Genomic DNA, 16483 nt, shown 5'->3' on the forward strand with positions numbered 1-16483 from the left:
CCTGATAGCAAGTTTTCTGATGAGACTAGAGATAACTGGGGTAGAGACCAACATAAGGTAACAGTTTCTTAAATGTGTGCATTTTCCTCATAAGTAAAAAAAAAAAAAAAAATGTGAATTGAATTGTAGACTGCCATCACCCAAGTTGGGCAGCATTATACCACCATGCTGCCCACTGATGGCCCGTGCATGAGGTCAGGTGCTGCTATCCTACCTGCAGCCTTCCAGGTACTGTGTGACTGCAGTTGATGGGGAATTTCCTCTGGTGTTTGCCTTCATCCCTCCTCTCCTGTGCAGAGGCTGTGGAGCAGCAGTGAAAGCTCTTAGGATGTCCTGTGCTGTTTGAAGTGACTGTTCTGTGAAGAGAGGACACGACTAGGTCTGACCTCCACACTGTGCTCTCTGGTCAGATCTCAGGAATGTCTTATTTACCCAATGACAAAGCCAAACTGTTAGCTCAATTGTACTCATCTACTGACAATATTAAAGTTGACGTTAATAAAGCAATGAAGAACTGGCTAGCTGTTTTGCTCTGTTTGTGCCTTGTATGTGTGATTTTGTTTGTATGTGTGATTTTGTTTCTCCTTGATAAAATCCTAAATATGGAAGAAGCTGTTCTTTAAACCAGGAGAGAGGTCCATGTCCCCAACAAGCCCTGGAAAGGGTAGTAGGCAGGAGGTAGACCACTAAAGGACAGTATGCAGCCTGAAAAGCCAGCCCTGGGCCAACTCCTTATTTTAGGTCAGAGCATTTAAACCATGTGGTTGGAATACAAGAAAATACCTGCTAGATAAAAGAAAGATAGACCGGAGCTTCAAAACTAAAGTTGGCTGGATATATCTGGTATGTCGTGGTCCTTATTTCTATCATTCTCACTAACTGGTCATCAAGGGGTTTTTGTTCTAGAATGTTTGGTAGAGCTGGAAGAACCAGTCTGCCACTGAGTCATCTGCAGGGCCTAGTCTTTCTGTTGCTGGCTTTTTTAACTCACTAAGCTGGTTCCCTGGCCTGTAAAATTAGCATCTTAGTTAGTATGCTTATTTCATAAAACTTCAAAAACTTTTAAAATAGTTGATATAATTGATAGAAAATATATCGAATGTATCAAAATACAAAATAATTTAAAAATACCAGGGACTTCCCTGATGGTCCAGTGGCTAAGACTCTGCACTCCCAATGCAGAGGGCCTGGGTTAAATCCCTGGTTGGGGAACTAGAGCCCACATGCTGCAATGCTGCAAGTGAGTCCTGGTGCAGCCAAGTAAATATTAAATAGTTGACATTTTTCTATAAAAATAACAGTTGATTACAGGGTCATATAGAAAATTGATAGAATGCAAATCAAAATTTTACCTCACTTAACTGGACATCTCACATTCCATGCAGTTCACCCATTGAAAGAATACATTTTAGTGGTACTTAGCATACTCAAAGAGTTCTATAACCATCACTGTGGTTCATTTTAGGACATTTGTATCACTCCAGAGAGAACTGTACCCCTGAGTAGTCCGTCCCCATTCACTGTCCCAGCCCCTGGTAACCACTCATGTGTTTACTGTTTCTAGGGATTTAACATATTCTGGACAGTTTGTATGAATGGCATCATACAGTAATGTGACCTTTTTGTCTCCTAGCTTCTTAGCATAATGTATTTCAGGTTCATCTACACTAGAGCATGTTACAAAATTTCATTTTTTATGGCCACATAATAGTCCATCCTCTGTATAGACTGTTTTGTCCATTGGTTTACTTTTTGTCTATTGTGAATAATGCTATGAACATTCCTTTTCAAGTTTGTGGATTATAGTTTTACTTTGGGTGTATATAAAGCTAGGAGTTGCTGGGTCATGTGATAATTCCATTTACTCTTTTGAATGTGTATGTGTGTGGGAGTAGTTAAAGCACATTCACGAGGGGTGAATGAAACAATGACCATAATGACACCATGACATCTTTAAAGCACTCTAAGGTAAAGCTGTTGTGAACACAGATAAGCTGGGATGTGTGACCATGCACTGTGCACCACACCAGCTTGTATTTAGATGTATAATGCCTGATTTGGTGATGTCCACAACAAATACTGTGCAGCAATGCACTGTTGAAGCCTAAATGGAGTTCCAAATACAATCCATGATAAAAACTCCATTCCAAAAGCCTGAGTTCAGGCCCCACTGGTGTTGGGCAAGAACAGAAGAGCTGACCTTAGGAATAGGGACTGGGAGGAGATAATCATATAGGGACTGGGAGGAGATAATCATGTAGGGATGGGAGTGGCCCAGTTACACCTCCAGGGTGCAGAGTAGCCCAGGTTATAGGGGACAGGAACGCTGTCTACTGGTCTAGGTGCTTAAGTGTCTGTCCCTTGATCTGGAGCCACAGACTCGGGTGACCCTGCCGCATGATTCTAATCCGCAGGTTGCATACTCGTGTATGTAAAGCTGAGCTAAAGTCACCCGCTTTGACCTGTTTCATTTGTCAAAGGGGATGACAGTGCTGAGGGTGGGGACAGCTTCTCCCATAGGGTTGTGGCCAGGATTTTAGAAATGCCATATAAATGTCCTCACTGAGGACTACCCTAGCTTGTGGCGCGTTTGTACTCCCCAGCAGTGCCCTCCAGACTCTGTATGCACGCATGCATGCCCCAGCCACTTTCCAGCTTCAGTGGGATCGCCCAGGGCTCGGCAGGGAATAGGCCCCACCTTCTCCCTCTCTGGTCAACCCTCTCCTCGGCAGCCTTGGCTGCTCGAACCTCCCCCCACCTCCGACCCGCCTGTACCTACCCACCATTTGGCCACTGCCTGGCGAAGGCCTGCACCCCACCCCCCCGCCGGCTCTCCGCATACCTTGTGCCCCACTGCCCGGGGCCGGCCAATCCACGCGGCCCGGGCCACGTCATTGGGTTTTGTCCGGTCATTCACTGAGCCTTAGCCAATCAGCATCGCATGCACCACCCTAGGGGGTGGGGCCTCCCTGAAAGGGGTGAATCTGATGGCGTGAGGCTGCAGTCTCGGCCCCCGAAGCAGAGATAGGCTTGCAGTGGCCTGGGTCCCCAGAAGCAAGCCGAATAAGAACAGTGCTCCCAACCGAGAGCTGACAGCTGGCAGAGAGCAAGAGGTATGGCCCGAGAGAAGAGGAAGCTGAGGTTGGTTGAGGTAGGGGTGGACGGGTGGGGTGGGGGCGTGGTGGCAGATATGCGTGAAGGTGCACAAAAGGCTGGTGGCAAAGGTGTGCAGCACAAGCCCTCCCGGACATAAAAGGACAGAGAAAGTGATGCCACTTGGAGAGTTGGGGTCTGGGAGTGGAGTCCTCCAGTTGGGGCACGCCCACCTACAGACATGCCTCCCCAAGGACAGCTTTACCAGCCACCAGAGAGGAAGACAGTTACATTCTATCTCCCTACTGTGGCACAATACCTTGCTGGGCCATGTGCAGGATGAGAAACGGGGTGCCTGACACCCAGTAATCCTGAAATGATCCTACAGGGTTCCCTGCTTACTGAGAACAAACAGAAAACTTGCAGGCCACTCAAGCAATAAGGGAGGAGTGTAGTGGAGACCCCCCACCCTTACTGTATCCCTGTCCCCTGGGTCATGCAGTAATCGGACCCCACTTAGGGGTCTAAAGGGCTTCCCTTGTGGCTCAGCTGGTAATACACCTGCAATGCGGGAGACCTGGGTTTGATCCCTGGGTTGGGAAGATCCCTGGGAAAAGGGAAAGGCTACCCACTCCAGTATTCTGGCCTGGATAATTCCATGGACAATATAGTCCATGGGGTCGCAAAGAGTCAGACATGACTGAGCGACTTTGACTTCACTCACTTCACTATGGGTCTCGTGGCAACAGGACATGGTGGCAGAGGGTCTGGAGGACAACTGGTGTCCCCTTGCAAGGCATTGGCACCAGGTGAGGTAATGACACAGTCCTCAAAGGACAGAACACCAGCATCCCAGACACAGCTGGGCCAGCTACTTCCGTCAGCAAGGGAGGCTCTGCAGGACTGTCAGCTTCCACTGAGGGCAAACAGATATCCCAAGTCTCGGTTTTAAGGCCCTACTCATCCACGCAGTGGAAGGCTGCACAGGCGCCGGCCTGAAGCCTGATTCTGGGGGAGGTCGCTGAGGTGACCACACCCGGACTGCCCACTCGAGGAGCCCCTTGGACGGCTAGGGAGCCCGCACCCACACGAAGACAATTACCTGTGGTGAGCTGAGTGCCAGGCTGTGACGGTGCAGGAGCGGCCAAGAGGAGCTACCCCACGCCCAAGGCCAGGGGTGGCGGCTGAGAGGAGCAACACCATGTCCAAGGAGCGGTGGCTGCGTGGGTGCAGGAGGGCCAAGAGGCGCTATTCCACGTTCAAGGTCAGGAGGGGCAGCGGTGAAGAGATACCCCTCATCCAAGGTAAGGAGCAGCAGCTGTGCTTTGCTGGGGCAGCCATGAAGAGATACCCCACGTCCAAGGTAAGAGAAACCCAAGTAAGATGGTAGGTGTTGCGAGAGGGCATCAGAGGGCAGACACACTGAAACCATACTCACAGAAAACTAGTCAGTCTAATCACACGGACCACAGCCTTGTCTAACTCAATGAAACTAAGCCATGGCATGTGGGGCCACCCAAGATGGGTGGGTCATGGTGGAGAGGTCTGACAGAATGTGGTCCATTGGAGAAGGGAATGGCAAACCACTTAAGTATTCTTGCCTTGAGAACCCCATGAACAGTATGAAAAGGCAAAATGATAGGATACTGAAAGAGGAACTCCCCAGGTGCCCAACATGCTACTGGAGATCAGTGGAGAAATAACTCCAAAAAGAATGAAGGGATGGACCCAAAGCAAAAACAATACCCAGCTGTGGATGTGACTGGTGATAGAAGCAAGGTCCAATGCTGTAAAGAGCAATATTGCATAGGAACCTGGAACGTCAGGACCATGAATCAAGGCAAAGTGGAAGTGGTCAAACAGATGGCAAGAGTGAACGTCGACATTCTAGGAATCAGTGAACTAAAATGGACTGGAATGGGTGAATTTAACTCAGATGACCATTATATATACTACTGTGGGCAGGGATCCCTTAGAAGAAATGGAGTAGCCATCATGGTCAACAAAAGAGTCCGAAATGGAGTACTTGGATGCAATCTCAAAAACGACAGAATGATCTCTGTTCATTTCCAAGGCAAACCATTCAATATCACAGTAATCCAAGTCTATATCCCAACCCATAATGCTGAAGAAGCTGAAGTTGAATGGTTCTATGAAGACGTACAAGACCTTTTAGAACTAACACCCAAAAAAGATGCCCTTTCATTATAGGGGACTGGAATGCAAAAGTAGGAAGTCAAGAAACACCTGGAGTAACAGGCAAATTTGGCCTTGGAATGCGGAATGAAGCAGGGCAAAGACTAATAGAGTTTTGCCAAGAGAACGCACTGGTCATAGCAAACATCCTCTTCCAACAACACAAGAGAAGACTCTACACATGGACACCACCAGCTGGTCAACACCAAAATCAGATTGATTATATTCTTTGCAACCAAAGATGGGGAAGCTCTATACAGTCAGCAAAAACAAGACCAGGAGCTGACTGTGGCTCAGATCATGAACTCCTTATTGCCAAATTCAGACTTAAATTGAAGAAAGTAGGGAAAACCACTAGACCATTCAGGTATGACCTAAATCAAATCCCTTATGATTATACAGTGGAAGTGAGAAACAGATTTAAGGGACTAGATCTGATAGACAGAGTGCGTGATGAACTATGGACGGAGGTTCATGACATTATACAGGAGACAGAGATCAAGACCATCCCCATGGAAAAGAAATGCAAAAAAAGCAAAATGGCTGTCTGGGGAGGTCTTACAAATAGCTGTGAAAAGAAGAGAAGCGAAAAGCAAAGGAGAAAAGGAAAGATATAGCATTTGAATGCAGAGTTCCAAAGAATAGCAAGGAGAGATAAGAAAGCCTTCTTCAGTGATCAATGAAAAGAAATAAAGGAAAACCCAGAATGGGAAAGACTAGAGATCTCCAAGAAAATTAGAGATACCAAGGGAACATTTCATGCAAAGATAGGCTCAATAAAGGACAGAAATGGTATGGACCTAACAGAAGCAAAAGATATTAAGAACAGGTGGCAAGAATACACAGAAGAACTGTACAAAAAAGATCCTCAAGACCAAGATAATCACAATGGTGTGATAACTTATCTACAGCCAGACATCCTGGAATGTGAGGTCAAGTGGGCCTTGAAAGCATCACTACAAACAAAGCTAGTGGAGGTGATGGCATTCCAGTTGAGCTGTTTCAAATCCTGAAAGATGATGCTGTGAAACTGCTGCACTCAATATGCCAGCAAATTTGGAAAACTCAGCAGTGGCCACAGAACTGGAAGAGGTCAGTTTTCATTCCAATCCCAAAGAAAGGCAATGCCAAAGAATGCTCAAACTACTGCACAATTGCACTCATCTCACACACTAGTAAAGTAATGCTCAAATTCTCCAACCCAGGCTTCAGCAATACGTGAACCGTGAACTCCCTGATGTTCAAGCTGGTTTTAGAAAAGGCAGAGGAACCAGAGATCAAATTGCCAACATCCGCTGGATCATCGAAAAAGCAAGAGAGTTCCAGAAAAACATCTATTTCTGCTTTATTGACTATGCCAAAGCCTTTGACTGTGTGGATCACAATAAACTGTGGAAAATTCTTCAAGAGATGGGAATACCAGACCATCTGACCTGCCTCTTAAGAAACCTATAGTTAGAACTGGACATGGAACAACAGACTGGTTCCAAATCGGGAAAGGAGTACGTCAAGGCTGTATATTGTCACCCTGCTCATTTAACTTATATGTAGAGTACATCATGAGAAACGCTGGGCTGGAAGAAGCACAAGCTGGAATCAAGACTCCCAGCAGAAATATCAATAACCTCAGATATGCAGATGACACCATCCTTATGGCAGAAAGTGAAGAGGAACTAAAAAGCCTCTTGATGAAAGTGAAAGAGGAGAGTGAAAAAGTTGGCTTAAAGCTCAACATTCGGAAAACGAAGATCATGGCATCTGGTCCCATCACTTCATGGGAAGTAGATGGTGAAACAGTGGAAACAGTATCAGACTTTATTTGGAGGGGGCTCCAAAATCACTGCAGATGGTGATTGCAGCCATGAAATTAAAAGACGCTTACTCCTTGGAAGGAAAGTTATGACCAACCTAGATAGCATATTCAAAAGCAGAGACATTACTTTGCCATCAAAGGTCCATCTAGTCAAGGCTATGGTTTTTCCAGTGGTCATGTATGGATGCAAGAGTTGGACTGTGAAGAAAGCTGAGTGCCGAAGAATTGATGCTTTTGAAGTGTGGTGTTGGAGAAGACTCTTGAGAGTCCCATGGACTGCAAGGAGATCCAACCAGTCCATTCTAAAGGAGATCAGTCCTGGGTGTTCTTTGGAAGGAATAATGCTAAAGCTGAAACTCCAGTACTTTGGCCACCTCATGCGAAGAGTTGACTAATTGGAAAAGACTCTGATGCTGGGAGGGATTGGGGGCGGGAGGGGAAGGGAACGACAGAGGATGAGATGGCTGGATGGCATCACTGACGCGATGCACATGAGTTTGAGTGAACTCCGGGAATTGGTGGTGGACAGGGAGGCCTGGTGTGCTGCAATTCATGGGGTCGCAAAGAGTTGGACACGACTGAGCGACTGAACTGAACTGAACTGACATCTACGCAGTGCCCTGCCTTTCACCTAGGAAATGCAGACAGGCTGGGAATTCAAGCGACCTGGGCATTCTGCAACTGACATGGTGGAATGCTGTGTTTGATTTCCAGCCCTGTCAGCCCTGCAGGCACGGGAAATAACAGGCTGCCACGGAAGAGCTGTGGCTGTCATCCTGTGACTTGAACCGAAAGGTTAAGGCAGGTATCCTTGTCAGTTTCCTCCCAGGGACACTGTAGTCACCGCACAGCCCAGCCTTGGTTCCCAGCATTCCCTCCATGACAGTTCAGGGTAGCAGCCACTCTGGCTCCTTGGGCACTTGCTGCCCTTGGCCCTTCACCCAAGTCGAGTGCGGGGGCAGCATGGTTACTGCTGAGACCCCCACAGGTCATGAGAACCTCAAGCATAGGTGGTCACTCAGGGATGGCTCGGAGGGCTGAAGGCACGCAGCGAGTACAGGAATCAGCTGCCGCCCCAGACCCGGGGCAAGAAGGGAAGGGGTTGACGTCATCGGAAGCCTGGAAGCCAGGATGAGGGGCCACGAAGACTGGGCCATCTCTCCTCAAGGTCACTGCCTTGTCATCTTCCGAGTCATCTACCTGTGGTTTGATTCATCAGCTGAGATTTTTATTTCAAAGACTGTGGTTTTGTTTCTAATGTCTAAAGTTATTTTTTAGTTTTAAATTCTGCCTAGACTTTTAGAATTTGTCTTATCTTTTTTATTCCTTCTTGTGTATCTACTTTTTTAAGTTTATTTTTAATTGGAGGATAATTGCTTTACAATACTGCGATGGTTTCTGTTGTACATCAACATGGATCAGCCATAGGTATACATATGTCCCCCTCCCTCTTGAGCCTCCCTCCCACCTCCCACCGTGTGTGTCTCTTTTGGTGTGTCTCGGAGGCTAGTGAAGATTTGGGGAGTTGCAGTAGCCTTCTATCATAGGAGTGCAGATGACTGGTAAATATCCATGAGAACTGCTCTCTGATCTCATGAGAATTCAAAGGTACTGTCAGTCTGTTTCAAAGTCCCCCCGATTAGGCACAAGAGTACAGGTGTTTCTCTTTCTCACCTCCTTCCTTTATAGACTGATCCAAGGACCGGGGATATTCAGTGGGACTCACCTCCGATGCTTTCAAAACAAGCTGATGTGCGATACAATGCCCAGGAACCTCCTTGGGAGCCATATGGAGAGCGTAGCCTGCAAAAGGGCTTCCCTGAGAGCTCAGTTGGTAAAGAATCCACCTGGAATGCAGGAGACCTCGGGGTTTTTTTTTTTTTTCCCTTTAATTTTCTTTATTTCCACAGTTTAAAAAAATGAAGCACATAGACAAACGGTTTTTCATAACGAGACCTCGGTTTGATTCCCGGGTTGGGAAGATCCGCTGGAGAAGGGATAGGCTACTGACTCCAGTATTCTTGGGCTTCCCTAGTGGCTCAGGTGGTAAAGAATCCACCTGCAGTGCGGGTGACCTGGGTTCAATCCCTGGGTTGGGAAGATCCCCGGGAAAAGGGAAGAGCTACCGACTCCAGTATTCTGGCCCAGAGAATTCCATGGACTGAGTCCCACAGAGTTGGGCATGACTAAGAGACTTTCACTTCACTTCACATCCTGCAAAAGGAGGTCAGGCTTAGAGGCCAATGTCCCTATCCACCCTTCCCTCCTGCTAGCTAGAGATTCAAAACAAGCTGCTCAAGCCTTCCTGTCCTCATTTGCTCATCTGGAGAAGGGGGTGACATGCTACCAACTTCCTAGAGCCGCCACAGGCTGGGATGGATGAGTCCAGGCACATAGCAGACACTCCCAGTCCTTACCGAAAATTATATCATCTGGCCTCTGACAGTGACGCCCTGGGGACATAACAGGGCCACTCCTCTCTCTGAGGGACCTGCCAGCATTCCATGAGGATGCGTGGTGTCTTCAACATGAGATAGCAGACCTGTCTTCAGCTGGCCCTCTGGGAGTCCTGAGTGGGAAGCCAGGGGTGAGGTGTCCCTTTTAGGAACATTCGCTCTGCCATGAGCCCGGCAGTATGATGACAGTGCCGCGGGTCGGGGGAAGCCTCCCTCAGCCAGTGGTTTGTTGAACCCCAATGTGTGTGGCAGAGGGATGGAAGCCCCTGCTTGTAGATGATGGGGACCGGTTCTCCTGCTCACTCAGATGCATGCTGGGATGGACCTAGGTCCTTTTACAGCCTTGTCCCTCCTTCTTATTATGCAGGTGACCTTTCAAGAGCAATGGTTTTAGGTGGATTCTCAGTTCTTATTTGTGCTTTCCCCATGGATCTGGATTGCTCACCTGTGGGCCACCTATGCATTTAAATAATATAATACACTCTTCTCAGTACGTGATTCCTGTCTTATCCCCAAATGACCTGGCATCCCAGGAGGGGCTGGGTGTCTGAGAGGCACTGGCCCCAGTCCCAGCCTACCTAGCCTGAGATCATAGGACCACCCCCACACACACACACACAGTAGCGGGGCCAGCAGGACAGCAAGAATCAGACAGCCTGGATCCACGAAGCATTGGGTGTGGGAACTTAGAAATTCTGCCCTGAGTCACATGACTCTCCTCACTTGAGGCAGGAAAACTTTGTGCCCAAGATACACAACCCAGAAATCATCAATCCAGAGTTTAATAATTTGGTCACATAAAACTGTATAACTACTTGACAGCCGAAACCAGCTGGCCTAGTCTTTTGAGACAAGAGACGGGAATCCCACAGCGGTCCAGTGGTTAAGATTCCATGCTTCCACTGCAGGGGACAGGCTCAGTTCAATTCTTGGTCTGGGAATTAAGATCTGGCATGCCATGCTGTGCAGCCAAAAAAGAGAGATCCCTTTCTTCCGCGGCCCCAAAGGTGCTTGGTCCTTCTGAGAAGCCAAGGCCATTTTGGGGTGAGGCCCTCACTTCATCTCGCGACTAGCACTGAGCCAGCAGCCCCACAGAGCACTCACCCGCACTGTGGCTTCTGTCTCGGAGCTTCCTTGCACCTACTCAGCCCTCATTCTGCCCAGTGAGGTGATGGTCACAGAGGATAAGATCAGTGCCCTCGTTAAAACAGCCTGTGTAAATGTTGACCCTTTCTGGCCAGGCTTGTTTGTAAAGGCTTTGGCCAGTGTCAGCATCGGCAGCTTCATCTGCCATGTGGGGGCTGGTGGACCTGTCCCAACAACTGGTGCTGCACCACCATAAGGTCCTGCCCCCTCCACCACTGCTGCCCCAGCTGAGAAGAAGAAAGAAAGAAAAAAGAATCTGAAGACTCTGATGATGACATGAGCTTTGCTCTTTTTGACTAAACCTCTGTAGTAACTTCTCTGGTGGCTCAGATGGTAAAGTGTCTGCCTACAACGTGGGAGACCCAGGTTCGATCCCTGGGTCGGGAAGATCCCCTGGAGAAGGAAATGGCAACCCTCTCCAGTACTCTTGCCTGGAAAATCCCATGGGCGGAGGATCCTGGTAGGCTACAGTTCATGGAGTCACAAAAAATCAGACACGACTGAGCAACTTCACTCACTTTAGTAACACATTCAAGAAGAAACTGAGCTCTTTAGAGAGAGACTGAGAGAAAATCTCTGCAACATATGGAGCACAGGGCTAACAGCCCTGCTATATGCCGATCAGAGTCTTTTGGGGAGGCAACTGCTTAGTATCAATAAACATGGTAAATGCCCATAGGTTTTGACCTGGTAGTTCCACGTAAAGGTAATATCTATCCTGAGGGAGATTTTCAAATCTTCAGAGGTGCTAACAAACAAGAAGAACAGAAAAAGTTATACTACATCAGTTGGGGATTTGTTATGTAAACTATTGTACATGTGTTCTGTTCAATACCTTGTGGCCAGAGATGACATGAGCTAGACTTTTGTGTAGTGACAAGGAAGACTTTTGCAGATATATTATTGCTAGTTAAAATCACACTGAATATACAGGGTGTGTGTTTTTTTAACCTGAGTGAGGAACTATGTAGGTGATCCCATAGAAGAATATAGTTAGAGGTGAGAAACAGAATTGTTAACAGTCTTGCCTAAAACAATGTTTTGTAAAAATCTTCAATTATGTGCTTTAAAAATATCCACGGTGGTAAGGTAAAATGGTCCAGCCACAGTGGAATGCAAATTGGCAGTTTCTTCTAAGGCTAATCGACCACTTCCTTAGGACACAGCACTTGCACTGCTGGGCATTCATGCCAATGAAATGGAAAATTCTGACCACAGGAAAGCCTGGATACAAATGTTCAAAGCAGATTTTTTCTAGAAACCTAAAAGTGGAAACAGGCAACAGTGGGTGAAGGCTTGAACAACTGTGGCTGACCCACACCAAGGAAGAAGGCTAGCAATACACAGGGAGAACTGACCGCTGAAACCAATTGAGATGGATGGATCTCAAGGGCAGTGTGTGATTAAAAAAAGCACACCCCGTTATCAAATTGCATGGTTTCATTAATGTACTGACGTGTGTGTGTGTGTGTGTGTGTGTGTGTGGCAAGGTATGCAGCATCCTAGCTACCCATCCAGGAATCGAACCCAAGCCATTGGCAGCAGGAGTGTGGTGTCTTAAACACTGGCGCATGCGCGCGCACACACACACACACACACACACACACACACACACACACAGAACCCTGAGCAGCACACACACACACACACACACAGAACCCTGAGCAGCACACACACACACACACACAGAACCCTGAGCAGCACACACACACACACACACACACACAGACACACACACAGACACACACACAGAACCCTGAACAGCACACACACACACACACACACACACACACACAGAACCCTGAGCAGCACACACACACACACACACACACACACACACACACAGAACTCTGAGCAGCACACACACACACACACACACACACAGAACTCTGAGCAGCACACACACACACACACACACAGACACAGACACACACACACACACACAGACACAGACACACACACACACACACACACACACACACGCACAGAACCCTGAGCAGCTTTCCGATGGTACCAATGCCACTTCCTGGTGAGGGCCCACTGGCTACGCAACACGCTGATGCTGGCGCAACAACGGGAGGGGCATTTCCCTGTAACTTCCCGTGAACTTAACTCCTTCAGAATACAAGCTCACACCAAAGGCACACAGCAGGGCTTGGCGTGTACACTCGCGTGACTCTGCACGGAAAGTCTGAATCTCCCAGCGGGGAGATCCACGAGCCCACAGGACGCCCGCCTAGGGACTGAGGAAAGAGAGCCCGAAGGCCGAGCGGAGGGCGGAGCTCACGCGATCGGCCTACTCTGACTGGGCCATAGAGGTGCCCGTCACAAAGCGGGACGGGCTTGCTCGGAGCTAGGGGGCGGGTCTTCCCAGGAGTCTAGCATGGTCATTGGCGAATCAAGCCGGAAGAGGTGGGCAGGAAGGCGGGGCTCCATGTCTTCCGGTGGGCGGGCTGAGGCGGGGAGCCAGAGATGACCGCCGCCGGGGCGGTCAGCGCGGGGCTCGAAGCGCGGAGACGGCCCCTCTGCTCCGTGTCCCCACCCTCCATCTCGGTACTCGGCCGCCCGCCCTCTGGGTCCTGGGCGGGGCCAGAGCCCCGCAGTTCCCTGGGTTGTGCGCCCTCTCTTGCGGGGAAGGCGAAGAGACTCTTCCCCCGAGCCTAGGGACCTGGAGACCCTGGGGATTCCGTCGGGGCCCGCTCTCGGCAGGACTCCCCTTGATGTACTGAGGGCGTCTGGCCCTCGAGATGGCCCAGGACAGTGTATTGGGGGCGCCCAGTGACCGGGGGAGCAGGAGGGTGGGCGGCAACCCCGCCAAGAAGCCGAAGGGCAGGGTCAGAGGGTCTCCGCTCGGCCCCGCCCTCCAGTCCTGGCCTCTGAGGGCGGCCTTGCCCCGCGCTCCTGATGCCTTCCACCCTCGCAGGGTCTAGAATCTGGCCGCCTCCAGCCGCCCCCACCCCTTGCCCGGCGCACCGTGTTCCACCGCCCGTGAGTGTGACTGGGATGATTCTCTGTGAAGCCCGGATCCAGTCCCCTTCTCCCCGCCCGACACGGAGTAACAAGGGAGAGGTGGGCAGAGCTGAGCCCAGTGCCCAGAAACGTGGAGTCGGCCAGGGGTGCCATGCTTCTGGAGGTGGGGAGGGCCCGAAGTAACAGTCTTCTCCCGTCACTCGACAGGTGTGGCCCGCTGGGAGGGAATCTTGCCCAAGCACTCCTGTTCTCCAGGACCACCTATGGTTGCAGCCCTCAGTGCCTGCTGCCTGCCTCTTCCCTGGAGGTCAAGGTGAGTGAGCCCGGCAGGGAGAGAAACCTCCTGGCTTCACTAGGAGTGGATGCGATCAGAAACCATCCATCCCGACGCTGGTTCTCATGCTGGAAGGGTTGTGAGAACACCTGGAGGGCTCACTCAAAGCCGGCTGTAGGGCCCCTCACCCTAGAATCTCTGATCTTGCACATCTGGGGTGGGGCTTGAGCATTTGCAACTCCAACAAGCTCCCGGTGCTCCTGCCGCTGCTGGTACAGAAACCCCACAGTAAGCGCGCTGCTCTAGAGGCCTGAGACTCCTAGGTGTGTGCCCCCTGCCCTTCTCCTGGCTCTCTGCAGGGTCCCGGCAGGGTTGGGAGAAGCCAGGAGGCTGGTGGCTCTCGAGAGATCTGTGGCTTCCCGTTGAGCAGTCGTCACCCTTCCCTGCCTGAAGCTGAAGGAGGGGGCTGTCCACAGCCCAGGCTGGATCAGGTGTCAGGTTTGTCGAGTTGCTCAACAGCTCCTCACTTGGACTGATAACATCTGGGCAGGTAGGAGGGTGGGGCGAGATCAGATCCAGTGCCTGGGTGTGGGGATGGAGGAACTATCTGATGAGGCAGAGGAAAAAGGCGTGCATGCCGAGGTCAGGGATGGGAAAGGAACATCGGCCCTGAGACCAAGTGTGGATCTGGGGGAGCATGGAGACCCAAAGAGTTTCCCAGGTGGTGCTAGTGGCAAAGAACCCACCTTCTGATGCAGGAGACGTAAGGAGATGCGGGTTCAATCCTTGAGTCGGGAAGACCCATGGAGGAGGGCATGGCAACCCACTGCAAGATTCTTGCCTGGAGAATCCCATGGACAGAGGAGCCTGGTGGACTACAGTCCATGGGATTGCGAAGAGTCGGACACGACTGAAGTGCCTTAGCACACACGCAAGGGGGTTGTCTGCCCAGGAACTGCCCTGACAGTTGTCTGGTCTGCAGGTGTGGTCAGCCTTCTCCCGCTGGTGGGAAGCCACTGCCTTTCCTGCCACATGTTCCTCACCAAGAGGATCTCCCAGCTCCTGGGTGATGCTGTCCAGACCTCCTCAACACCCAGCGCCACCACCCACTTCTTTGGCCAGTCTTTGCCGAGGCTGGTCAGTCTTTGCCGAGGCTGGCCTGTCTTTGGCTCCAGGATGGCCCGCCATCCAGTTGGAGCCACAGATGAAAAGCAATGCCAGTGTCCAGCTGCCCCATGTGCCCAGAACCAGCAGCTCTGGAACCCCAGCCCCCGAGTACATTCTTGCAGTGGGATCATTTCGGGGGTGGGGGGGGTGGCACTTTGATTGGCGTTTACCAAGGCCCTCTCTTGCACCCTTTTCCTTTGAGTTGTTAGTCTTTTCTTATTGACTGGTTCAAGTTCTCTATACATTAATGATATGAGCCCTGAGTCACATTCTGGTAATATTTTTTGCCCCACTTTGTCACTTGTCTCTTAACTTGGTGGTTTGGGGTTTGTGTTTGACTAGGCAGACGATCTTAGCGTTTGTGTCATCAGACTTTCCAGGCTCTTCCTAATGGTTTCTGGGGTTTTTTGTCGGTTTATTTTCTTCCAACTGACTTAGGGTGATCTTGTCCATTTAAAGTCATTGTGTGTAAATTACCCATTGCTGAATAACAAGGGGCTACCCAGGTGACGCTAGCAGTAAAAACCTGCCTGTCAACATAGGAGACATAAGAGACATGGGTTGGGAAGATGCCCTGGAGAAGCCAATGGCAACACACACTAGTACTCTTGCCCGGAGAATCCCATGGACAGAGGAGCCTGGAGGGCTACAGTCCATGGGGTTGCAAAGAGTCGGACACGACTGAAGTGATCTAGCACGCAAGCATGCATAGCAAATTACCCGAAATGGAGTGTAGTCCCTTAAAACAACCAGCACTCGTGATGTCCCGGGTGTCTGAAGGACAGGATTCTAGAAGGCCTGGCTGGGGCTTCTGGCCTGGGGTCCATCACAGGCTGCGGTCAAGGCTTCTCCGGGGCCAGAGCCCTCTGGTCTGCCTGGGGTGTCGGAGTGGGAGGCGGGTAGGCTCTGCTTCTGGAGGGTTCACGGGGCTGCGGCAGGGGACGGTCCCTCCCCACCGGGCCTCTCCACCGGGCTGCTCGGGTCAGGCCTTCCCCAGATCCAGCGATCTCAGAGAGACAGAGCAGCCCCGAGATGGAAGCCATGTCTCATAACTCATAAGATGGAGTTATGTCTCATAACTCACTCCCTCGCCTCTGCTGTGGTTTTATGGTTCACACTGGTCACCCCGTGGAGAAGAGAGCAGTACCTGCGTGGGCCTGGGTTCTTCACGTTCGTGCTGCATGAGAAGGCTCCAAGGAGTGTCCCTGCCCCTGAGCCCGGGTGTGGGACTCCCAGGCTGCCCAGACCCCTCAGGAATGTGTCCTTTGTGGAAGCAGGGGTCCGGGTTGCAGCCCGGAACCAAGCCATGCCAGGTGTGTGTTGTACAGGCAGAGTGGCTTTTCACCTTGAAATGGTTGCAGACCAAAC

At 50.4% G+C, this 16483-nt stretch overlaps 1 long non-coding RNA gene and 1 other non-coding gene across 3 annotated transcripts; both read left to right on the plus strand.

The window, feature by feature from the left end:
• Window positions 1-1139: 1139 nt before the first annotated feature.
• Window positions 1140-1212, plus strand: TRNAG-CCC (transfer RNA glycine (anticodon CCC)). The gene has a single exon. It is a non-coding gene; the product is annotated as a tRNA-Gly (tRNA).
• Window positions 1213-13152: 11940 nt separating this feature from the next.
• LOC128070248 (uncharacterized) lies at window positions 13153-15373 on the plus strand. 2 transcript variants are annotated; one of them, XR_008201604.1, is made up of 5 exons: window positions 13153-13257; window positions 13628-13773; window positions 13882-13987; window positions 14308-14446; window positions 14707-15373. It is a non-coding gene; the product is annotated as an uncharacterized LOC128070248 (long non-coding RNA). The 2 variants fall into 2 exon arrangements; XR_008201605.1 differs by having other exon boundaries at window positions 14931-15373.
• Window positions 15374-16483: the final 1110 nt, after the last annotated feature.

The sequence above is a fragment of the Budorcas taxicolor genome, chromosome X (genome assembly GCF_023091745.1).
Source record: "Budorcas taxicolor isolate Tak-1 chromosome X, Takin1.1, whole genome shotgun sequence".
In the NCBI taxonomy this organism is placed as follows: Eukaryota; Metazoa; Chordata; class Mammalia; order Artiodactyla; family Bovidae; genus Budorcas; species Budorcas taxicolor.